Below are 26,538 nucleotides of genomic sequence, written 5' to 3' on the forward strand. Positions count from 1 at the left end.
ATGACTGGTTGTAGCGTGGCTGCTGGGACTGGCCAAGACTCAACCACTGTTACAGGCCCATACTCCTAAATTAGGGTTTCAATCTTGTCTACCCACTAAATTAGGCTGCAGTGGTCCACAACGACTCAAATGTAGAAGTATGGAGTCCTTCTCAGGCCATATTTAGTTTGTTTTAACAATTATGAAAGAATTTTTATAAAGTATTACATAACATCAAGTATTTGTTGCTAGGAGACATAGGTGATAGGAGATAAGGTCACAGAGGCAAAGAGGGCAAAGGTGCACAGCTTCTTATAGTGATGTTGTCTTCACTCTGAGGTAAGAATTTTTATAAAGTATTACATTCATTAAGTATTTGATTGCCTTATCTGTCATACCAGTAAAAATGTGTTCATAAATACATATCATAAGGTGACAGGCAATAAATAAAAAATATGTAGTGGGGTACATATTGATAAATACTAAGGACAAGCACAAGCAGGGGAAAGAGATAGAAATTATGGGTTGGTGGGGGAAATTGTAATTTCAATGTAGATGACCAGAGAAAGCCCCACTGAAAAGATCGCATTTGAGCAAAGACCTGAGAGATGAGGTGAGGAACAATGACATGTAACTCTTTGGAGGAACAGCATTTCAGGTAGAAGAGCATCAGTAGTAGTTCTGACAGGGGTGATGCCTGTTGTGTTTGAGAAACAGCCAGGCGAGCGAGCAGTGTGCCTGGAGGCAAGAGTAAGAGGAGGATGATAGGAGACAAAGTCACAGAGGCAAGGAGGGTGAAGCTGCACAGCTTCTTATAATGACATTGTCTTCATTCTTACTAAGGTAAGAAGCCATTAGAAGGTCGTGACCAGAGAAACAAAATTATTGTTTATAGTGGGAGATTATTCTGTCCAGTGTCACTGATGAAATGGAGAGAATAGTTATAAAGTTATCATTGCACTTAGGTGAAGAGATGATAGGGGCTTGGACCCGGATGGTTGCAGTGAATGTTGTAAGAAGTGTTTGGATCCTCAACTCTACTGTCAAATTGTTTACAGCCCAGTTAGGAGAAAAAGTCTGGGTAACTTTAAAAATATTTTTTTTTAAAAAAGAGAGAAATAAATCATTAGAAGCTAAATGGTATGTGTACAATTACAAATTTAAGAGGGATTTGGGAAAAGCAAATTGAGCAATGTGACACAAATGTGACTGATTAATAGTGTTTTAATAAAAATAATAATTGCTGACATTCATTGTGTTCATTATATGCCAGGTGCCAGGCATAGTGCTTTACATGTGATATCTCAATTAATCTCCACCAAAAACCTATGATAAGTTGCTGCTACTGTCCCATTTCCTATAGAAGGAAACCAAAGAAAGAATATCTGGAAAAGTTAATAAGTTGTTCAAAGGACATAGCTGTAATTTCATCACGATTTGGCTTTTATGAGCGCCCAAGCTCAACAGTGACACTCTATTCTGATTTGCCATATAGGTGGAAGGGGAAAGAAGACATTCTAAATGGGTGAATCCATGTGAGTGAAGGTTAGAAATTCATATGTTTTGTGTGTACATGAGAATGGCAGATCTGGAGCAGAAGGTTCATATTGGGGAACAGTAAAATAAACAGTGGAGACTGAAAAGTATAAACAGATTTTAGAAGTCCTCCAGAGCTAGCCATAAAAGTTTTAATTGTATCCAGGAGAGCCTGGGAATCTAAGATGAACGTAGGAGGAGAAACATTATTATTATTATTATTTTGAGACGGAGTCTTGCTCTGTTGCCCAGGCCAGAGTGCAATGGCATGATTTAGGTTCACTGCAACCTCCACCTCCCAGGTTCAAGCAATTCTCCTGCCTCAGCCTCCCGAGTAGCTGGGATTACAGGCATGTGCCACCACACCTGGCTAATTTTTCTGTATTTTTGGTAGAGACAGGGTTTCACCATATTGGTCAGAGCTGGTCTCAAATTCCTGACCTTGTGATCCACCTGCCTCAGCCTCCCAAAGTGCTGGGATTACAGGTGTGAGCCACTGCACTTGGCCAAGAAAAATTAATTTAAGGTTATTCTGGCTCTCAGGTACAAGATGGCTTGGGGGCAGTAGAGATCTGGCAAGTAAAACAGCCAGAAACAAACATGATCATTTATATATGAGGTAATAACAACTAGTAAAAGTAAGGATTGAAAGGTAAATGTCAGAGTATTTCCCAGATTTTTTTTTCAAAATCCAGGACAGAATTTGGTTCTGAGTTGTTTATTAAAAATATTGAAATACAATCCATGCCATGTCCACAGTTAGTTGTGTGAATTTGGGCAGGTTATTTATCTGAGAAGTTTCTTCATCCATAAATAAAGTTGTATTCGACTACATTTAATGTTTTCTTCTTTCTTTTATATTGTGATTAAGATTTGTTTGCTGATTTGTTTTAAAGCTACAGTTTAGAACAATATAAGAGCTTGTAGCATCTATTTGTTTCAAGGCATTAATATTAAATTTCATTGACAGTGTGTGGTGCTGTGTTTGGAACAAAGAAGATGCGCAGAAATACTCCCTAAGTTGAACTGAATTTAATTGAAACTTAAAAATTATCAAAGAAAAAGAATAAATTCTAGCCTCATCCCTTGTAGCTATTAAAGACTGAATACCAAAAAATAAATTTTTTAGAATTGATTTAGATTCTTCCATTGTCCTGCTGAAGTTCTTGGGCAGTGATATTCCAAGTGTGGTTCCTGGACCATTCTATAGGTTACTAAATAATTTATATATAATTGTGTGTGTGCACATGTGTAAAATCACCTCAGGCATTTTTCCACACTGGAAGTCAGCTCACAGCCTTAGGTAGCAAAACTATGCCTGGGATAACTGTATTATTCCAGAACTTTTTAAATATTCCCAGATACTCTTTATGAATGTCTCCAAAAAGCGAAAGACAGAAGCAGCCTAACTGAGAAGGCCTTGATCCTTGTTTCTAAGAAAACTATTATACGAAGTGAAACAATATAAACAAGATTTATTTGTTTGCTTGCCTAATCTTTTAACCCAGAGAAATGATCATCTATAATGGCTTTGCTTTTCAGCTCTTTCTGCCTCCTGCTGTTCAGAGTAATGACATGGAGAAAGCTCCAGCCTGAGGAACTGACAGTTATTAGTTCAAAATCCAATTCTGCTGTGCAATCTCAGACATGTTTCATAAACTTTCCATGCCTCACTTTCCTTATCTCATTTCTCAGATTTCTTACCTGATAAATAAATAAGACACTATAATAATAGCATAGTATTTGGCACAAATGAAGTACTCAACAGATTTGTGTTCCCTTCTTCCATCTCTAATTTGTCAATATTATTTCTGAACCTCTTTCTTAAACCCTAGAACTAACATAGGAAATAACTTCTCCTCCACCCCATTCATGGTGTTGTACATGGAGGAAATACACATTTGGGGAAGTGCACAGCTCAAGTGACTCTAATCCTGGATTTCCAGCTACTCCCACCCCAGAACCACCTACAGGGAAAAGGAAGAGAAACCACTTCCCACAGCTGGGGCTTTCCTCATTTCCGAAGCTACAGAAGACTGATCATGGTACTCAGAGGAAACACCGCCAGCCTGGAGGTCATTTGCCACAAAGAGGGAGTTCAAAGCCCCTTAGTCCTATCAGGGCTTCTCCCTTATTCCACATTACTCATCTGTAACCTAGTACTTTGAGTAAAATCTTGTCTTTTGCAAAGTAAAGAACATTAATCTTCTACCTTTTACATTCCTACTTTCTCGATTTATGTTTGTTTGAATAGCAAGAATGGAGGAGATAAAGGGAGCACTCTACTTCCTAATGGTTAGTCCACAAAAAGCCATTAGCATTCACTCGAAACAGTATTCATCAATGTGCTGTCTTGGGTCAGTATCAACTTCCTTATCTGTACTTGAGAAATCTGCCCTTTTTTTCTCTATCTCAGTTATAATACTTGTGGATGGCAGAAATGACAGCAATCAAACACTGCCACACAAGAATGAATCTGACAATTCACTGTTGAAGTTCTATAATCTTTTATTTCTTTGATATCCTTTACATTAAACTTATTTCTTAAGTTCTCCAATTGGTGTCTACATTAGACTTGTAAAGAGTTATAGAAATTATAGGAGTCAAAAATAGTTTAAAAGCCTTGTGATACCCATATATGTGAGAAATACCCTTGTTTGAATAGTAAAATACCTTAGCTCTCCAGTTCAGCTAATGTATATATTTTCAAAAAAGGGAAAAGATAGCTCTGTGGATGTAGAGAAGTAGGGGAGAGAAGAGGGTGGATTTGCATTAATGATGGAGCTTCAGTGGAAAGGAAGGAAGGGAGGAAGAAAGGGAGGGAGGGAGGAAGGAAGGGAGGGAGGGAAAGAAGGAAGGAAGGAAGGAAGGAAGGGCAGGAGGGAGAAAATAGCTAGCTTCAATTTAGTTTCAAGTTAAATGAAATACAAAAATAAAACCACATCCATTTCTCCCTAAGCATTGATACAGATAAATAAAGTATTGTCAGAAAGATGCTGTCTAACTTTAAATTATTTAAAGTTACAGAAAAGAATCCATTTTCTTGATGTTTATCCCTTCAAAATCTTAAGACGCCTTCTTAGTGTGATTTGGACCAAAAATAAAATAGAATCAGGCAAAAAAAAATACAAGATATCTCTTATTTTTTAATTTACCCTACACAGGATGCTTGTAAGCTGTTGGCTGTTCTTCAGTATACCACTGCTTTCCTGACTTCCACAGGTAGGCAGGAAGCTTGGCTCTTGGGGCCAGTTCAGGCCCTCTCAGTATGGAAGTAGGATTATACACTGTTGAGTGTGTAATCAAATCAGTCAAAGTACTCCTCATCTCCACCTGGTCCTTTCCCTTTCATTTCATCCCAGAACCCACCATCAGCTCAAATTGATTCATTATTATTAACCAACAAACTTTGATCATTTTTAAATTATTAATAATTAATTCACTTTGGCTACTTGTTTACCAGTGTAAAGCAAAATATATGCCTCATTACCTCAAAAATGGTTCTAAATAATAAGATCTGGGCCAGAGTTATGTGAGTTAATTTTCTTTTGTAAATGTTTGGGCTTGATCAGCTTACAGAGAATTTTTTTTTCCTTTGCCAGGATTCCTAAAGACATTTCTGGTTTCCAAGAACAGAAGGGTTTATTATTCCAACCTGTTTTTAGCACCTTGGAAACCAAAGACATTTATTAGATTGCCCTTTATAACTACGTTTAGTAACCAGTATGCCAAGATTTACATTAGATTCTCTTTGTTATGGTGATTTCTGCTGATACATATACTATGCTAGGAATATTCCAGTCAGTGATTGTGAAATATCTCCTATATTATTTGAATTAAATAGGCTATGGTCCCAGCTCAAGTCTTAAAACTCAAAGATATATATGTCTACAGATACATACATAGACAGATACATACCACTAGATATAAATATATATTTGCCACTGTAAAGAGTTCATATTTTATTGCTATTAACTCTTTCAATCACTAACTGTCTAAGGTTATTAGTTCATCAACTATACAAATGCAATGTTTGCTGGCTTGTTTTTGTTTTTTTGTTTTTGTTTTTGTTTTTGTTTGAGACGGAGTCTCACTCTGTCACTCAGACTGGAGTGCATGGCACTATCTTGGCTCACTGCAACCTCTGCCTCCCAGGTTCAAGCAATTCTCCCACCTCAGTCTCTCAAGTAGCTGGGATTACAGGTGTGCACCACCACAACTGGCTAATTTTTGTATTTTTAGTAGAGATGGGGTTTCACCATGTTGGCCAGGCTGGTCTCGAACTCTTGACCTCAAGTGATCCACCTACTTCAACCTCCCAAAATGCTGGGATTACAGGCGTGAACCACTGCACCCGGCCAGTGCAATGATTTCTAAGGCAATCAAAAAGGAGGAAGATTTATATTTATTAAGCATCTGTTATATACTTGGTTTCAAGACAGATGCTTTATATTTAATTATATTATTGAAATTTTTACAGCAGTCTAAATCTAACCCTATGCTTCAGAGTTGATGTGAAGCTATTGTATCACCAATCAAATTTTTTTTTTTTTAAGACAGGGTCTTGCTCTGTGCCCCAGGCTGGAGTGCAGTGGTGCAATCATGGTTCACTGCTGCCTTGACCTCCTGGACCCAACCAATCCTCCCATCTCAGCCTCCCTAGTGGCTGAGACTACAGGCCCGTGCACCACCACACCTGGCTAAGTTTTGCATTTTTTGTAGAGACGAGGTTTCACCATGTTCCTCAGGCTGGTCTCAAACTCCTAAGGTCAAGCGATCCGCCCACCTCAGCTTCCCAAAGTGCTGGGATTATGGGTATGAGCCACCATACTTGGCCACGAATCTAATTTTCTATGAAAGGAAAGGCACTAAAATCAACAAGTCCTGTTGAAAGTATCTGCTATTTAGGGTCAAAGAAGCCAGGACACACATTCTGCCTGTACAGTGTATTCTTAAACTCCAAATCCTTGCTTTTCATTTATAAACCAGGGATAATAAAACTACCTCATGATGGGTTGGTGATGGTTACAAGAGACAATGTAAAACAGTAGCTACGAAGTAGGGACCAAATTAACATCCGTTTACTTCTTCTATGTGCTCCTTCTTCTTCTTCTTCCTTTTTCCCTACAGGTTTCTCTCCTGTCTTATGATCCACTTACGTTGGATAGTTAACTAACTAAAAAATAAAATTGAAAATGGTAAAGCTGAAAGCAGCTGTAATGGCCTTATTTAAAAAATGAAGAGAATAAGGTCCAAGTGTTTAAAGATATAAACACAACTAAGCAGTGGCAAATATACTAAAAAATGATTCCAAGTTCAATGTATTTTTCACTCTATCTAGATAATGTGTATAGCTAAATTAAGTTAATTCATGTTCCATCCACCCTCCAGAACCCCTTCCATTCTAAATTCAATCAAGAATTTTTCAGCACCCAGGTTTTTAGTGCAGATAGTGATTGTAAAGTTCCATGTGCCTCAAAAATGGATACAATGGCAACCTGGAGATGCTACCCATGTACCCTGTTTAAAGGTTGCAGCCACTGTCTAGTTTCAAAAAATTATTGCTATACAGAAATTTTAACCTACGGTTGCTAGATATTTTTCAAGAATAGACATCTGAGTATCGATGTAAAATTTTCTATTTTTTTAACATTAAGAAGACTAAATAAACCACCAGTTTGTGCCTTTCATGATCATGTCTAGAATGGAGGAAACAAGCATTGGATAATCCAAGAACATCCATGCAAGTTCTGCTCTCAATAAAGGAATTATGGGAGAAGGAAGGAGAACTGTTTTTCCTCCCAGTTTCTGTTTTCACTTGCTTGCATTTTAAATTGAGTAAAAAGTGATCCTGAATGAATCTGTTCTGTCATATTTCCCTTCATTCTCTTTGAAGTTCAGGGCTCAAAAGTAGGAGATTAGTAAACATTTATCAATTAATTCATTGGTTGTGGGACTACTATTAATTTCTCCACCTCTCAGATTTCTTTATTTCTCCATCTCTTGATTTCTTTATTTTTTTCTTCAAACATTCATTCAATAAACAGTCACTAAGCACCTGCCAGGCCCTGTGTTGGAGATGATGAAGAAATGAATAACAAATAGTCCCTGCCTTCGAAGAACTCCTAGTGTAGAGCAAGACCTGAATATGTAAGCAAATAACTCTTTCTGATGGTATGTAAAAGTTATACCGAACATGATTACCTTTAAAGTGGCATTTGCTTTACTTACAACATGCCACATTGCCACAAAGAGCTCAGAGGTTTAAAAAAAAAAAAGTGCAGCAGTCAGTAGTGATTAACACAACGGCTAGACACTGTGTATGAGAACGGATATAGGTGGTTTTATAAGGATCATGTGGTTAAGTGGGACACGCATGTTGAACAGAGTCTGCAGACATTTTGCCCAAAACTTCCTTTTGTAGTGTGTGCATGTAAATGAGCCTTGTGTGGAAGTTTGTGCTTCCGGAATAAGATTGACTAACCAGTGAAGCTCCTTATTACTCATTTTAGCAATCATTTGCTTTTCTTGATGCAATATATAAAACGTGTACAAAATACAGCAAAGGAACTTAGGTCACTCACGTTAATTTAGGTCGTTTCTGCTGACTAACTTTGGGTGTTCCATTTATTAAAATCTGAAAGTCAAAAATGCTGGACTTAAAAGAAGAGTATCTCTCAGAATCTGAAATCAAAATTTAGCATTACATGACAGTTTTGAGAAAAATGATTCAGAGTTCTTTAAAAATTAAACATCCCAAATGATTCTAGATTGAATTATATCCTGAATACCTAATATTTGCAGATTACTGTTTTAGATGCTATAGAGACAAAAAGTAGGTAAATTAGCCTTCTAATCCTTAAAGAATTTGCAGTCCAATTGGGGAAGTAACCACAAGGCAGGTGAAAAAAAGAACTAATAAAACAAAGCAGCATACAATAAATTGCCAAATGACTAATGCCGATAATCAGAGATACATGTGCAGTTAGATTACAGTAACTGAGTTAGAACCATCTAGAAAGAAATTATACTTGACGTGAGTCTTGCAGAAGGGAATAATTTGGATAAAACAGAAGATAATTGGTGTATAAAGGAGAACGAAGAGTGGAGCAAAAACATAGGTGTAGATAAGCTTCAGAGAAGTTCAGGAAACAGGGATCAGACTCCCCTGGCTATAGCAGAGGAACCCTGGGAGGACAGCGAGGACTTGGAGGGAACAAAGGTTGAAGTGAGACAAGCAAGAACATGAATGCAAAGCCAAGGAGTTCAGACCTCCTCCCACAGGTAGTGATGAGCCACTGGATATTTTCTTTTTGCTGAGTCATGTGACGAACCTGCAGGTTGCATGAAGGAAAAAGGCTAGGATTTATAGTTAGGGCGAGGTATGTTGAGAGAGATGTAAGAACTTCATCAGGCTAACAACTTGACGTTTCTTCAAATATATATATTCTTTAAATAGAATGTTCAATATTTCTTTAGTAGGATTAGAAGAAACTAACTTTCTTTATTTTATTTTATTTTATTTTTACTTTATTTTTTGAGACGGAGTCTCGCTTTGTCACCCAGGCTAGAGTGCAGTGGAGCAATCTCGGCTCACTGCAACCTCTGCCTCCCAGGTTCAAGTGATTCTTCTGCCTCAGCCTCCTGAGTAGCTGGGACTACAGGTGCGTGCCACCACACCCAGCTAATTTTTGTATTTTTATTAGAGACGGAGTTTCACCATATTGCCCAGGCTGGTCTCAAACTCTTGACTTTGTGATCTGCCCACCTCTGCCTCCCAAAATGCTGGGGTTACAGGTGTGAGTCACCACGTCCAGCCTGGGAGAAACTAACTTTCTATTAGTGTAAATTATATTCCACTTTATATTAAAAACAGATTTATTGTGTTTACTAAGCCTTGCATAGTTTTTGCTTGAATTTTCAAAGGCTTTGTTGTTTTTTCAGAATCAGTTATAAAATTCTATCCATATGAACATATGGATTTCCAAGTGTATGATCCATAGCATGAATAGTATATAGCATTTTCACTCTTTTGGAATTTTCTGGTTTTCAGGTTAAAAATTGTTTCCTATTTTTTAAAATTCATATTTTCCTTCAATTTTCCTCTGTGATTTCTTGTAACATTTGGCTTCTTGGCATAGATTTGAGAATATAAATAATATTTATATTCAGTAAACAGTGCCATGTCATGCATTATTCATTTTCAGAGTTTCAGCGTACTTACTTAACCACTCACCACCTCACAAGCTGAGAATGACTCTCAGCTGACTAGTTTCAAGTTAGTGATGTGGACTTTATGCACTGTAGAGTTTCCATGTATGTTCCCCAAATACTAAGCCAAGATGGGTCAATGTCAGTGAGAATGTATTTGATTTCATTATGTACTTTTCATTTTTCATTACATGTTTATATTAGGTATTTATTTTATGTATTTTACTATGCATTTATTTTCAGTCTTGGGTATTGCTTCCTTCGGCTAGAGTAAGACCAAGATTCATTTTGCCAAGTTTGAAAATGGTATAGTTGGAGAAGTGAGTGACCTGGCACTTCATTTATTATTTAGATATTATATATTTATATATTTATTATAGTATATAAATTTATTATATAGATTACGTAGATTTATTATATTGATATTATAAGGTCACATAAATAAATAGCCCAGACACCTGGTTGACCAGCCCTCCTCTTAACCTGAATATGATTAGGACAAATAAAACTTCCCCTTTTAACAATTAGTTCAATACAATCTATTTAACAGCTCTGAAATGGTTGCCACATATCCTATTAGAAACCAGAGTAGACTACAAACTAGAGTTTATATTTGTGCAACCACATTCCATAGGCTCATCCAAGCTTAACGTCCAGTTTGGGGGTGGTTTGACATCTCTGGTCTGGTCCTGAATTTATTAAGTTGTCTTTGGGGTTCTTACTCTTATCTGCTAAAAATGCAGGAAGGCAGCAGAATCATCTTTCTTGGGCTCGACATTAAATTACATGATTTTTTTTGTTCATATTTTTTATAGAGATGGGGTCTTGCTATGTTCCCCAAACTAGTCTCAAACTCCTGGACTCAAGCAATCTGCCTGCCTCCCAAAGTGCTGGGATTACAGACGTGAGCCACAGCGCCCGGCCCCAAATTACATGATTTTATCACATGACCCACAGTACCTTTATTAGGCTGTAAAGTTCTGTAATATTGAACCATCTGAAGAGAGATGAAATCCATAAGTAATAAGGTAACTTGCTTTACAGAATTAAATTGCAAACTTTAAAAAAAAAAAAATGTAGGCTACTTTAGTAAATCGAAATACCCTAAAATATACCTACCCATTTTCTCACAGCCATGGCCAAACAAAAAATTTTCCAAAACATAAAATTCACAAAACAAAATTCTAAACAGAAAGACTAACACAGGCTTTGTTTTGTGTTTTCATTTTCAAGAAGGATTCTTATTTAAGCCCATAAAAATATACCAACATTATCATAATTAGAAACCTTAGTTCTCTAACAGGCCATCATAAACAATGTATAAAACTATTCTAGGTTTCAAAACTGATCATATACGTATATTATATGCGTAGAATATTGTGACAAACAAGTTGCAATTCTGTCTGCATAGTGTTCTGTCAGCTGTAGGGAATACATTGGTGGTTTTGTCCACACACGCCAGAGATGAATATGAGAAACCCCACATCACCACTGAAAGTATAGACCTAGTTAACAGTCTCAGGGAAGAATCATTGAGAAGTACTTCTGTGAGCCTGCATGCTAAAAGAAATATTAATTCTCTTCAAGTATGGTTACACTTTTCAACCCCAAGATTAAGCTCTGTGCACATAATCCTGAGTATATGGGAGAAGGGATGGTGCTTCTCCTTCAAAAAAACCTTCCCCAACTGCTGCTGTCTGAGGGACTGCAGTGACACCTACTGTCAACAGAAATACACTTTGAAGTGCAGGTTGAGCATCACTAGTCCAAAATTCCAAAATCCAAAATGTTTCAAAATCCAGGATTTCTTGAGCACCTGCATGAGGCCACAAGTGGAAAATTTCACCCCTGATCTCATCTAACAGGTCAGTGTGAAAACGCAAGGGCCCAAGACAGTTTATTCAGTTTCCCCAAGGAAAAAAAGACACCCACTCTGCCCTCTTTCTTTAACTACATCTTTTTCACACATGCCCAGTTTCCCCCACACAAGCGCAGCCACAAGAGTAATATCAAAACTCTGTTTTATGCACAAAATTACTAAAAATATTGTATAAAATTATCTTCAGGCTATGTGTATATGGTATATATGAAACATAATAAATATCATATTTAGACTTGGGTCCCATCTTCAAGATATCTCATTATCTGTATGCAAATATTCCAAAATCAGAAGAAATCTGCAATTCACAACACTCCTGGCCCCAAACATTTAGGATAAGGGATATTCAAACTGTGTATATACATACATATCCAGTTAACTATGTCTATATATATAGGCTATATATATAACTATGTCTATATACATAGACTATATATAACTATATATATACACATATATATATAATTTTCCCAAGACATAGTTCCAAAACTGTGCATTTGTGAAACAAGAATTATGAGATCCTTTCCTTATTACAGAAACACAATCTTGCTATAGTGAGTTTGATTAGCTTGCATATCTAATGTAATACAGAAGAACACACACAACACTCGCCGTGAGAAGATGTGTGGGCACTGCCATTTATTACCTAGGACACCTGGAGATAGACACTTATTTTCTAAATTTCAGCACTTTCATCTGCACCTTAAAGATAATGTTATCTACCTCACCAACACGGTAACCAAATAAAATAGCACATAGCAGAATAAAGTAGAAAGCAGAATGAATTTTCAAAGGCTTTGTTGTTTTTTTAGAATCAATTTTAAAGTTCCATCCATATGAACATATGGGTTTCCAAGTGTATCGTCCCTTCCTTTATTAAACATTTGCCAAAACTAATAAAATACTAGGAATGATACCAGACACCGAATGTGCACTGGTGATTACATAGACAGAGTTCCTGCCTACATGGAAAAAGCATACAGACAATAAGTGAGTTTGTGTGTGTATATTTATATATGTGTATTCACAAAATTTACAACTGTAATAGGTGCTACAACAGAATAAAAGCTGAGTTGAGGGAGGGATCCACTTAACAGACTTAGAGAAGTTCAGCAGAGTCTCTGAGGAAGTGACATTTATGCCAAAATTGGAAGGACAGGAAAGAGTGAATCAAGCATGGGGGTGGGGTGGAGAGATGGGTGAAATGTATGACTGAGTGACTTTACACTAAGGAACATTTTGAACTTAGCCATTTAAGAAGAAATATTCAACAGCGTACACAACCAAGAGAGCCAGTAGTTATTACAGAAAAAAAAAAAGTTGCACTTCCTAATTTTCTTTGTTCTTCACTTATTCCCTGAACATCAATTATCAGTCAATATGTGCTTTTTGAACTTTTACTACCGACTCTAGTATTTTTCAAAGTATAGTAATGATCCATAGAGACAATTGATTAAAAAAAAATATTATTGTGAGGATCCACCCTATAATTCCTAAATCACAATAGCTTGGGAGGGGCTCTGGAATATGCTTTGTAACAAGCATCTCGGGCAATTATGGTAGGCAATACAATGGGAAAAATGCTGGATTGGGCACTAAACTAGGTGTTACATACAATATCAAAAAAAGACACTCATGTTTTCTGACCACAAGGTACTCAAAATACAGCTGATAGGTGATAAGACATACACACTTGAAAATATAATTAACACAATATCTTGTCAGGATACATGCCCAAACAAATGGAACCCATAAATGGCTTAGTAGTCCAGGCATTAGAGATCAATGAAAATAGCAGCTTCTCAGCTGCAGCAACTAGATGTCCCCCTAGGATACACCCTGTAAGGCAAAAGTGAGGCCAGAACCCTGTGAATCCTACGAAATGCATGAAGAAGCATTAGTTGGGAGACTTTGCTGAGAGACCAAGTGACATTTTAGAAGTTCTAGTCATGATCAGGGAAATATTTGTGCAGCAGAGTCCTGTCCAACTTCTTCAACTACAGATGTCCTAGGAAATGTAAAAGATAGTGCAAAACACAAAGGGACAGAGCACAGGAATGCCAGGACTGTATCTTCAACTCTCTCCCCCTGGGAAAATCAATCCAGGAAAGGTGGTCTGAGTCACTACAAATTCATAATTTAGGAATTCAACCCGTTTTTTCAGACCTTGTTCCCCCACTCCAGCCAAACAAAAATAAGCCTTCAATTATGAAATCAGAATTGCCTACCCTTGTGACAGTTACAGCCTTGGAAAGGATATATGCTCCAACCTGCACCAAAAAGACTTTGGTTTAGGATAAAACAACATACAAACTTAACTGCCATTTTCCATCCCTGTTTCCCAAATTGCTACCTAGAGGGAGGTACTTTGCTAAGCAGGGTTTTTTACCTGGATGCCTAATCCTTCTTTCATGTTTTAATCTCTAGGGTTGACGGGTCCTGGGTTGGACTGAATTTTGCTATTTCCCAGACCTGCATGCACTTAACTCTTTGTTATATTGTTTAATTTTGCCAGATTTGACTTCAGGCCTTCCAAATAATATTACTTTCGATGTTATATTCTAAGGGCAACAAATATTGACAAAAGAGATGCTCAGAAGCAAGTGCAGGATTGAAGAGGGAATAACTTGCCCCACTGCCTTCCCTCTTTTTCTCTATATTTTAATTCTTGCTCCTCTAAGTGACTTGATAGCACAGAATTTTGAGGAACTTTCCTAACACATATCCCCAACATGTCCTTACATGCCCATAATTATTAAATCATAATATCTTCGGAGGGGCTCTGGAATATGCTTTGTAACAAGCATCTCAGGCAATTATGGTAGGTGATAAAATGGGAAAAATGATTGTTACATGATTGTTCATGTAAGCTTCTGGGTATGTATGCCACCACAACCTCCCATCACCACCAGCCTATGTCCAATTTGAAAGAGCATGAATGAATATTTAAACACAAAGTGACCTGAAATTCTGCTTTGGAAAAGTTTTCAACAACTGGTTTATTAGCTATTGAGATCTTTTGCATACGATCACAAAAGTCATCACTGATAATTCTATGCCTTTTCTTGTGTTTCCCCAAAAGTTGGGAACATCACTATCTCTCATCCTTATGTGTTAAGGCACAGCAGAAAACAGACATCTGTGACTGTTTTTGGCCTTTTCAATTGATAATTACTTGTTCCTGCCACTGGTTCACACCAATGAACCACGTTTATCCTACTGTATATACTGCTTAGCTGTGTATGTGTCTGTCACTTAAATTGTCAGCATGTTAGAGTGGAAGGAACATGGGCTTTGAATTCGAAAGGTTTGGGCTTCAATATTTACTTCCTGTGTGCATTTAATAAAATTATATAAACACTATTGGTTTTCCAATTTTCTTCTATTTAATGTAATTATTAATATCTATTTATTGGGCTTGTTGGGAATATGTGAGAATATTTATAAAGAGGGCCTTGTACAGTACTCAAAAATGCCACCTGAGCTGACGAAACCAGAATGGCCAGTATGCTCTGGCACTGGTACTTCTAGTAGAACTTGTGCTCACAGCAGTGGCTATTTATATCATATCCTGAAAAGAGTTCTCAGGTCTCGAAATTCCCACCAAATAAATGGATAGTTTTCTTCTGCCTTCAGTGCCCTCCCGGTTCCCAGACAAAAACACAACATGAACTACAAATTCCAAAATCCACATTAAAAGTTCTACCAACTGCCAACTAAAACATAGAATTTTCCCAATTCCTCCTTTTTCTATGGTCCAGGCAGCTAGTGAGAAGGTGTTGGTAAAAAGTGTGGCTTCCCCTAACACAACCTCGTTGACCTTTTGCCCTTTCTAAAGATGTTTCCCTCTTCAACATTTAAAGAACTGTAAAGTCATTTTTTCCCATCGAATAACCGATGACTATGTAGGCAAGCATCTAACAGAAATACTGAGAAGGAAGAGGAGGATAAATAAATATTCCCTAGGAAATACTATTTTCATCACTAATTTACCTAGAACACTTTTGATAGATATGGAGACCAATCTATCCCTACTACAGAAATCATTACTTCTGAAACATTAAGATCCCAGACAAAAAGCACATAGTTGGAGCAACATTGACAAGTGGGTTTAACAAGAACATGTGAAGTAGGACATGATTAGGACATTCCTAGGGTAAGATAAATTGAATTTTATTTTCAAAAGCTGCCTTGCAATTTCTAACACATACGTCAGAGAGAGTGAGCAGTAAAATATGTTTGAAAGTACAATAATAGATGAACAGTCTAAATTCTGAATTTTAGCTAATGATCAAGAAGGAAAGGCCCTTCTATATAGCTTTAAAAGGAAAACAAAAAGCTTTCTACAAATAGTTAATTACTGCAAATTAGCTGAAAACAGAATTTTGACTACTACGAAAGACAGAAAAGTATTACCAGATAATGGAGATCTGAGGTGAAAAAAAAAAGAAAGAATCTTTTAGAGACTTAAATATGTTTCCACACCTTGCTAATGATTGTCCAAGGACCTTTATGCTTCAAATTCCAGTGATTAATTATCATTCTTTTTCTTAATCTATCAGCTGCATTTAACATAAAGTCTCCCTCCTGATGAAAATATGTACTTTCTTCACTTGGTTCCAAGAGATCTCACTGTCTAGGTCTTCTCCCTCTTCCTTTCCCTTCCTTTTTGCTGGATCCTCCCCTTCTTCCCAACCTTTCAATATTGCTCCTTCTTTATAGGTGTTCTCACTAAGTACTATTTATGTGCTGATGTCCTCCAAGTTTATATCCCGGCTTTCCCCTCTCTCCTAAAATCCAGACTCCTGTATCCAACTATCTTTTCAATATCTGCCCTTGGATCTTTAGTGGGCTTCGCAAATTTAACATTTCTCAAACTGACCTCTTGATTCCCACCCACCCATTCAAACCTATGCCTCCTCCCACAGTCTTCACCTTGTCACTTAACGCCACCATTATTCATCTGTTGCTCTGCTCAAAAGCCTAAAGGCATCCTTGGCTCCCCTCTTTCTCTCTCAACCTATATCATCTCCTTCAGCAAACCCTGGCCACTCTATGTCCAAATTTTATTATATCTGAATCCTAGATCAAATGCTATCAGTTTTCCCCTGGATTCCTGCAATAGTCTCCTATCTGGTTTCTCTGCTTCCATTTTTCTACCCTGTTCTCCCATTAATCTATTCTCCAAAGAAAACAGCAATTCTTTTGAAAATACAAACAAAATTCTATCATTTTCCTCCTTGGAAACATATAGTGGTTTCCCATCTCACTCAAAATAAAACCCAAGCTCTTTAGGTTGGTCTATGAGATCCTCCTTTGTCTGGCCTAGTAACAGCTGATACTTTTAACCCTATCAATCTTTTAATCACAATCCATGACACTACTGACACAGAGTCTTTAGACTAGCTCTTTTTTTTTTTTTTTTTTTTTTTTTTTTTTTTTGAGACAGAGTTTTGTTCCTGTTTCCCAGGCTGGAGTTCAATGATGTGGTCTCGGCTCACTGCAACCTCCATCTCCCGTGTTCAAGTGATTCTCCTGCCTCAGCCTCCTAAGTAGCTGGGATTTGGGATTACAGGCGCCCAATACCATGCCCGGCTAGTTTTTTTGTATTTTTTTAGTAGAGACAGGGTTTCACCATGTTGGCCAGCCTGGTCTCAAACTCCTGACCTCAGGGGATTCGCCCACCTTGGCCTCCCAAAGTGCTGGGATTACCGGTATGAGCCATCGTGCCCGGCCCTTGCTGTTATTTTTGTCCAGATACGCTTCCCTGAGATATTGTTATAACTTGCATTATGACTTTTCTCAGATCTCTGTTAAAATGTCAGATCTTCTAAGAGGCTTCTCCTGATTTCCTTTCCTTATTCTCCAACATTGTCCTCTACTTCTTTTCTCTCTCTCATGGCTCATATATCACTATCAGGCATTATATCACTTACTTATGTGCTTATTGTCTTCACCGATATCACCACTAGAATATAAGTTTCATGAAGTCAGGGACTTGATTTGTTTTATTTTCTGCTATATTCCCAGGGTCTAAAGCAATTCCCAAAAGGTCATGGGAACTAGTAAATAATTTTTGAATACAAAAAGTTTGAATACAAAAATTACTAATTAAATATATGTAAGTTATTTTTTAGTAAACTACAAATGACTTATAATATGGACTCAGTCAATCTCAATGAATTATCTTGATTTTACACAGCCTTCAGTTTATTCTCTACAGACCTGACTGGTACTAATAGCAAAGTTCTATTGTCCATTTCTGTTGGTATAAGCAACAAACATATCGTTTACAACTAAATGCAAGTGTAACTTACAAAAATAATAACTAAACCTGGATATTAACAAGTTCATGTTGAACTGCAAATTAATAAAATATTATCAATAAATCTGAAGGTACGTAATGTCAAAGAGCTTAACACTGCAAACAATACAAAGAACCCACACAATGAAAAAGCAAATGAGTACCACTTCTGTTGTAATCAGTCTGAGATCACAAAATCGTGGTAGGAAAAGATCAAGTTCAAATCATTTCATTCACCTTCACATGACCAACCTGTATATATTCCACAGGAAAAAAGAGAACTTGCCATGGTCACTTATTGCCTCTCTCTAGAGTTTTCAGAAGACAGTAGGAGGTCTACTCACTAAACCATTCAGTGACTAGATCCAGGAATAATCATTTGTCAGAGGAGAGGCTCACTGAATGGTAACAGAATAAACCCAGGCTAACTGACATACCTTAAACAGAATATAGATTTCCTAAAGGACGCTATCCATGAATATCAAGTTAAGACTCCCACTGGATTCCAGGAACAAAAAGGCTTTTCACTGTTACTCACTTTCACAAGAACTCTGTGCCATTTACTTCTGCCCAAGGACCAGGGGAGTCATGAGTAAAGTCAAATGCTCAGCTTCCATGACAAAATATTGGGGATTTCTCAGGAACAGTTTCCTTCTCTTGAGCAGCTTCAAATATATTTTAAAACTAGGCACGTGCCCAGATATATACATCCATACACACGAATATATATAGACACAGGCTAGCAAAGATATATGACAAGAGGTTATAGAAGATACATGGGTCATGCATGTATTCTTCTAAGTTTTTTTTCTTATTTATCATTTTCACATTTTGGAAAAGATAATTAGACTAACATGCCTGGAAATTAGGGTATTTGCACAATTTGGGAAAACTCAGTCATGGAAAAGAAGGTTGTGATGTAACATCAAGTACTCTCTCTCTTCTTCTTACTCTTTCACTCATATTCCATAGGCTGAATGACAGCAGAATCAGAAGATTCCTCCTCTTCAGCTTGGGAAGCTCTGACTGGCCAGTACCAGAGAACTACTACTGACGCATGCAAACTTTTAAAGCTGAAAATAACTATTAGAGTCAAGATGCCACATGATGTGGTTACGGAACTTGCCTTCTAGTCAGTGATAAACAAACAAACAAAAAAGAATAAAGTTAGACAAGAGAGTAGTAGGAAAATTCTATGCAGAACTGAATAAGTTGTGTGTGTGTGTATATATATATAATAAATATATAAATATATAATAAAATTAATAATAATATTTCATTTTTAAAAACAAAAATAATTATATCTCACTGAATCTCTGTGATTTCTTTTTTACCTAGCTTCTCTCAGTGGACTAAAGTAAGATCTATAACTTTTCCCTTTTCTTATTGAAGACTTTACACAGGCATATAAACAAGTATGTAAAAAATATATCCATCATTTATTAAACAAATATTTCTTGAGCACTACTATGTGGCAGGCACTGTTCTAGGCACCAGGAAAATAGTAATGAACAAAAAGACAAAAATACCTGCTGGGAATTATATTCTAGTGTGAGGAGACAGGCAGTAAAAAACTGGCAACAAGTAAATATATAGAATCTATATGGTTATAACTGCTGTGAATAAAAATAAATCAGAAAAGGAGGATAAAAGGTTTTGGAAGGTTGCAATTTAAATATCACAGTCAGTGAAAGCATTGAGAAGCTAAGATTTTAGTAAAATCCAAAAGAAGTAAGAAAGCAAGTTATTAAGATATTCAAGGAATGTTCCTCCAGGTGGAGGTCACAATTTTTGCGGGGGTGGGGGAGGGAAACGGTGCCTAGCACAGTAAAGGAAGATTTTTGAGTGAAGTAAAGCACACAAAAAGAAAATAAAGTTAGAGGAATTACAGGGCAGACTACTTACAGCCTGTGGGACTCTGGCTTTGCTCTAAGTTAAATAGAAAGTCAACAGAGGATTTTGAGCAGAGGAACGAATAATCAACACTTTTTTTTTTTAAAGGACCACTCTGGTAGCTGTATTTAGGATAGACTAAAGGTGTGAGATGGAATGGAAAACTTAAAAAGGATGATTAGCTAAGAGGTCATTGCTATAATCCAAACAAAGGATAATCAGTCTTACTTAGAGAAAGTTACTACCAGAGGAAATGGCAAGAAAGAAACGGATACTCTGAATGTATTTTGATGATTAAAATTAACAGGATGTACCACAGATTAGATGTGAGAGGCATAAAGATTGACTGTAAAGATTGTAGCCTGAGCACCTGGAAAAAACGGAGTTCCTATAAACACAGAGAGTAGAAAGAATTTACCAAAAGCCAGTTAAGAGTGATGGAAAATACAGACATCCTAATTGTGAGAGGCCAATTAAACATTCAAGTAATGCATCCTGAATTAAAGGTAGAGATTCAGATAAATATTTAAATTTAGGGAGTTCTCAGCATACAAATGGTACCAAAACTATAAGAATGAAAGATCACTCATTCATTGAGAATGAGAAAAAAAGAGAGATTTGAGGTCTGAGCCTTGGGCATTCCAAAGTTAGGAAGTGAGGTTATGAAGATGAACCAGGAAAGGAAAATGAAAAGGAAAAGCCAGTGAAGTCAAAGGTAAACCAGGCTTGTCCTGGAAGACACGCGAAAGAACTTGCCAAGGAGGAAGTAATAGTCAATTTTGTCTGATTCTACTCATAGGTCAGGTAAGAGGGGTTTGATGATATATCTTGGTTTTAGTGACATAGACAAGGCCAGTTTCTATGGAATGCTGAAAACAAAAGCTTTAATGAATCTATTTTATTCACTATTAGAGATAGTAAACATAATTGACTCTAACTATAAAGAAAGAAAAAATGGTGCAGTAGCTGAGGCAGATAATGAGATAAAGAGATCACACTTTTTTTAATGGGAGAAGTCATAGCATGCTGCCTTTACATGCTGATGGGAAAGATCATGCTAGCAAGGGGAAAATTCCAGAGAGAGAATTGCTGGAGTGATATCTTCCAGAGGTGGGGGAGCTGCCCAAGACTCCAGCATGGATAATTCATCCTTGCGAATAAGAGAGAAAGGAGAGTATGTGGCAAGGAGGCCAGAGGTTGAATGGATGAGGTAGTGGGAGTTTTCAGGAATTCTTCTCTAATTGCTTCTATCTTCTCAGTAAAATGAGAAACAAGATTATTACCTGATAGTAAAAGTTAAAAGAATAAAACTCATAACATAATTCAAGGAAAACAACAAAAGGAATGCCCAAAGAGAAAGGACTGATCCTTGCTAATAACCTTATATCTCGTTATAGACAAACTTCAGTACAAGGGCCGAAGACAGGACAAGATGTGATGATGTACAAAAAGTCTAGATCTGCAGCATAATCTGTGAAGAAAAGAGGAAAGGCACGTACTCGGAGCCTCACTTAAAGGAAATGAAACAGTAAAACTGAATCAGATTTGGCTCTTCACTTCTGCCTTCAGTGCTGTCCAGACTCAGACGTTATATCAGGAGGTTTCAGTTTTACTAACCAATAAGTTCTTTATGTACTTAAAATTGGTTGTTTTGCTAATGGGGATGTGGAATGGAGGGGTAAATATTTTAGGTTTTTTAATGAGGAATCCCAAACACTAGATTTTTTTCTTTATGTTGCAAAGACACTGATGCCCCTCCTCACAAAATATTTCATGCTTCAATATTGGCCCAAAGTTGATCATCTTTATATAAACTAAAATCTTCTCATGTTTTAGTGGTGTTTCAGAAGATCTTGACATGTTACTTTTTGAATTAGAGTGAAACGCATATGGACTCAACAAAACTATTCTCTGTGAATAAAATATATCACATTCTATAATAAAACTATATATAGCATTTTATTCCATATTCCGTATGATTAGGAGATTATATCTTGAATTCTGCTATCAATCTACAGTATTTATTCATTCTTTCACCAAATATTTATCAAGAACTACTATGTGTCAAGTACCTAGTTTGCAACAGGGAATAAACAGATATTCTTGAGTTTGTGAAGTTTATTATATTCAAAAGAGAGAAATATAGATAGTACACAATTAACATAATACCTAAGAAAAGAATATGTAATAAGATCATAAGTACAATGAGAAAAAAATGCATCATAGTAAGGAGACTGGGGAGAATCTGCAATATGAATAATGTGGTCAGAGTGAGTCTCATTGAAAAGTTAACATTAGGACAAAGATTTGGAGAAGACGCAGTTGTGAGTCGTCTGGGCTCTGTAGAGGGAACAGCAAGCACAAAGGCTCTGAGGAAGGAGGGCTCCTGGAGTGTTTGCAGCAGTGTGAGGAGGTCAGCTTAAAAGTAGAAACGAGAAGAAGAATAGATGATAGCCTCATCTGGCAATGCAATTTTCGGTGCAATATAAAAATGTGTGGGGACACATTGTTAAATTTTCTTTCTCTTTTTTTATTACACTTTAAGTTCTGGAGTACATGTACACAACATGCAGTTTCATTACATAGGTATACATGTGCCGTGTTGGTTTGCTGCACCCACCAACTCGTCATTTACATTAGATATTTCTCCTAATGCTATCCCTCCCCCGAACCCCCCAACTCCTGACACACCCCAGTGTGTGATGTTCCCCTCCCTGTGTCCATGTGTTCTCATTGTTCAACCCCCACTTGTGAGTGAGAACATGCAGTGTTTGGTTTTCTGTCCTTGTGATAGTTTGCTGAGAATGATGGTTTCCAGTTTCATCCATGTCCCTGCAAAGGACATGAACTCATCCTTTTTTTATGACTGCATAGTATTCCATGGTGTATATGTGCCACATTTTCTTTATCCAGTCTAAATTGATGAGCATTTGGGTTGGTTCCAAGACTTTGCTATTGTGAACAGTGCTGCAATAAACATACATGTGCATGTGTCTTTATAATAGAATAATTTATAATCCTTTGGGTATATACCCAGTAATGGGATTGCCAGGTAAAATGGTATTTCCAGTTCTAGATCCTTGAGGAATAGCCACACTGTCTTCCACAATGGTTGAACTAATTTACACTCCCACTGACAGCGTAAAACATTCCTATTTCTCCACATTCTCTCCAGCACCTGTTGTTTCCTGACTTTTTAATGATCGCTATTCTAACTGGCATGAAAAGGTATCACATTGTGGTTTTGATTTGCATTTCTCTAATGACCAGTGACGATGACCTTTTTTTTCATGTGTCTGTTGGCTGCATAAATGTCTTCTTTTGAGAAGTATCTGTTCATATCCTTCACCCATTTATTGATGGGGTTGTTTATTTTGTTCTTGTAAATTCGTTTAAGTTTTTGTAGCTCTTTGTCAAAGGGATAGATTGCAAAAAATTTCTCCCAATCTGTAGGTTGCCTGTTCACTCTGCTGATAGTTCCTTTTGCTGTTCAGAAGCTCTTTAGTTTAATTAGATCTCATTTGTCAACTTTGGCATTTGTTACCATTGATTTTGGTGTTTTAGACATGAAGTCTTTGCCCATGCTTATGTCCTGAATGGTATTGCCTAGGTTTTCTTCTAGGGTTTTTGTGGCTTTAGGTCTTACATTTAAGTCTTTAATCCATCTTGAGTTAACTTTTGTATATGGTGTAGGGAAGAAATCTAGTTTCAGTTTTCTGCATATGGCTAGCCAGTTTTCCCAGCACTGTTTATTAAATAGGGAATCTTTTCCCCATTTGTTGTTTTTGTCAGGTTTGTCAAAGATCAGATGGTTACAGATGTGTGGTGTTATTTCTGAGGCCACTGTTCTGTTCCATTGGTCTATATCTCTGTTTTGGTGCCAGTACCATGCTGTTTTGGTTAGTGTAGCCTTGTAGTATAGTTTGAAGTCAGGTAGCATGATGCCTCCAGCTTTGTCCTTTTTGCTTAGGATTGTCTTGGCTATGCGGGCTCTTTTTTGGTTCCATATGAAATTTAAAGTAGTTTTTTCCAATTCTGTGAAGAAAGCCAGTGGTAGCTTGATGGAGATAGCATTGAATCTATAAGTTATTTTGGGCAGTAAGGTCATTTTCACAATATTGATTCTTCCTATCCATGAGCATGAATGTTCTTCCATTTGTTTGTGTCCTCTTTTATTTCATTGAGCAGTGGTTTGTAGTTCTTCTTAAAGAGGTCCTTCACATCCCTTGTAAGTTGGATTAGGTACTTTATTCTTTTTGAAGCAATTGTGAATGGGAGTTCACTCATGATTTGGCTCTCTGTTTGTCTGTTATTGGTGTATAGGAATGCTTGTTATTTTGGCCTATTGATTTTGTATCCTGAGACTTTGCTGAAGTTGCTTATCAGCTTAAGGAGATTTTGGGCTGAGACGATGGGGTTTTCTAAATATACAATCATGTCATCTGCAAACAGGGACAATTTGACTTCCTTTTTTCCTAATTGAATACCCTGTATTTCTTTCTCTTGCCTGAGTGCCCTGTCCAGAACTTCCAATACTATGTTGAATAGGAGTGGTGAGAGAAGGCATCCTTGTCTTGTGCCAGTTTTCTAAGGGAATGCTTCCAGTTTTTGCCCATTCAGCATGATATTGGCTGTGGGTTTGTCATAAATAGCTCTTATTATGTTGAGATACATTCCATCAATACCTAGTTTATTGAGAGTTTTTAGCATGAAGGGCTGTTGAATTTTGTCGAAAGCCTTTTCTGCATCGATGGAGAAAATCGTGGTTTTTGTCATTGGTTCTGTTTATGTGATGGATTACATTTATTGATTTGTGTATGTTGAACCAGCCTTGCATCCCAGGGATGAAGCCAACTTGATTGTGGTGGATAAGCTTTTTGATGTGCTGCGGGATTCGGTTTGGCCTTTGTTAAAATTTCTTAAGAATTTCAAGGCAACTAAAGCAGAACCTTAAATCATGCATAAACCAAACTTTCTCAGCACAGGGCCCTGAGTGGCTGCACAGGTCACACACCAAAAAAGCAGGCTTTGGTAGGAGATAAGGTCAGGTCAAACAGGTAAGATAGTAGGAGAACATATTTTGAAGGGTCTTCTAAACTCTTATAAGAAATCTGACTTTCACTCTGAGATAAATGAGACATAATTGGAAAGATTCGAGCAATTTAAAGTATAGGATCTGTGTTGAAGTTAGTTTAGGAGCCCAGAGTGGAAGCAGGAGACCACTTGGAAAACTACTGCAATAATCCAGATGAAAGATGATGGTGGTGGCTTGGCTCAAATGGTGACAAGTTACAGACTCTGGAACTCACAAGATTGGTGATGGGTTTTATTAGGGAGAAGAGAAATTTCAAGAGGAATAAAGAATGACTCCAAAGTTTTTGACCTCAGGACTTGAAAAACTGGTGTTTCCATGGACTTAGATAAGAAAGTGTGGGAGAGAGTCCAAAAGGGCAATGGTGGAGGAGGAGGGTCAGGAGTTCAGTTCTCAACACAAGAGTTTGAGACGCTTGGACACTCAAGTGGAGACAGTGAGTTGGCAGTTGGACACATGAGTCCAGTGTTCAGGGGAGTGATCAGGCTGAACATACAAATTTAAAAGTAATCAGGAAAGCCTTTTTTCTTCAGTGCAGCAAAAGGTAGAGTTCGCAACACATCTAGATTCTTCAGAAGTTCTACTCTAATCGAAATTCTTTGTATACCCCATTGTTCTTGGCTAATGACACCTGTACTGACATTTTTACATCTTACTCCATTCCTATTTTATTAAAATGTCCTTTTTTTCTCTATTATTTCACAGTATGCCTTGGCTGTAACTGAACACCAAGGTGTTTAAAATGTGACTAAGAAGAAGTTGAAGAAATCTGTTTGTAAATATCACAATTAGATTTCTCTACCAGCAGTAGAGTTTTCCATTTGATTCTGGAACAAACTATTGATTTTTTGCAATCTCCAGACTGGCCTTTCTTTTACATAAATGTAAAGAAAATATCCATCTATTAAATCTATGATATCATCATTAATCTAAATGCAGATAAATATTCTGGATAATAATAAACATTCTGGTTTAGGAATGTAAACTAGTAGGTTGAGCTAAGGCTGCATATTATTTTTGTCAGTAGGGAAAAAGAACAGTTATCCAGCGGTGAGAAGGACTAGCAATGTGTCTGGACTTCTGCCTGCACCTGGTCAAAGAGTTGGGGGTGTTTTTTGTTAGTTTTAGGAGCTGCTAAAACATGAAACAGAGGGGCTGCCTTTGCAAAGACATTAGGAATCTCTCGGTACAAACGATGCTGTGTAAGGGCCTGACTATCTAAAAGAAATTAAAGAGAAGAATGTCTTTCCTGGCTCTGTTCAGAACCCGATCCACGTGAGGCAGTAAACACCATCCAGCGGGGGCAGTATAGGAAAGAGGAGGGAATGAGAGGCCCCGTGGTGAATGCATGTGAGCCATCCCTCCTGAAGAGCCCAGAAATAAATTTGGAAATGTTTTGCAAGGAGAGAATTGCTATTCAGTAATTACATCCTTGGAAAGTTTTAGCCTGATACAGGGTCAGGGTCACTGTAATTTAGTTTACTGATGTATGATGCCATTTTTACCCTCAGTTTGGTAACAGGTGCATGTACACTTATATACTAGTTCCAGTTAGGGACCAAGATATTTGTCAGCTGTTTTCTTTGAAACTATGTTTCTTTCAATATGGTCCATTGGCTAAGGCCAAGTAATATAGTCCAGTCT

Source organism: Macaca fascicularis, chromosome 1 (genome assembly GCF_037993035.2).
Source record: "Macaca fascicularis isolate 582-1 chromosome 1, T2T-MFA8v1.1".
Lineage (NCBI taxonomy): Eukaryota > Metazoa > Chordata > Mammalia > Primates > Cercopithecidae > Macaca > Macaca fascicularis.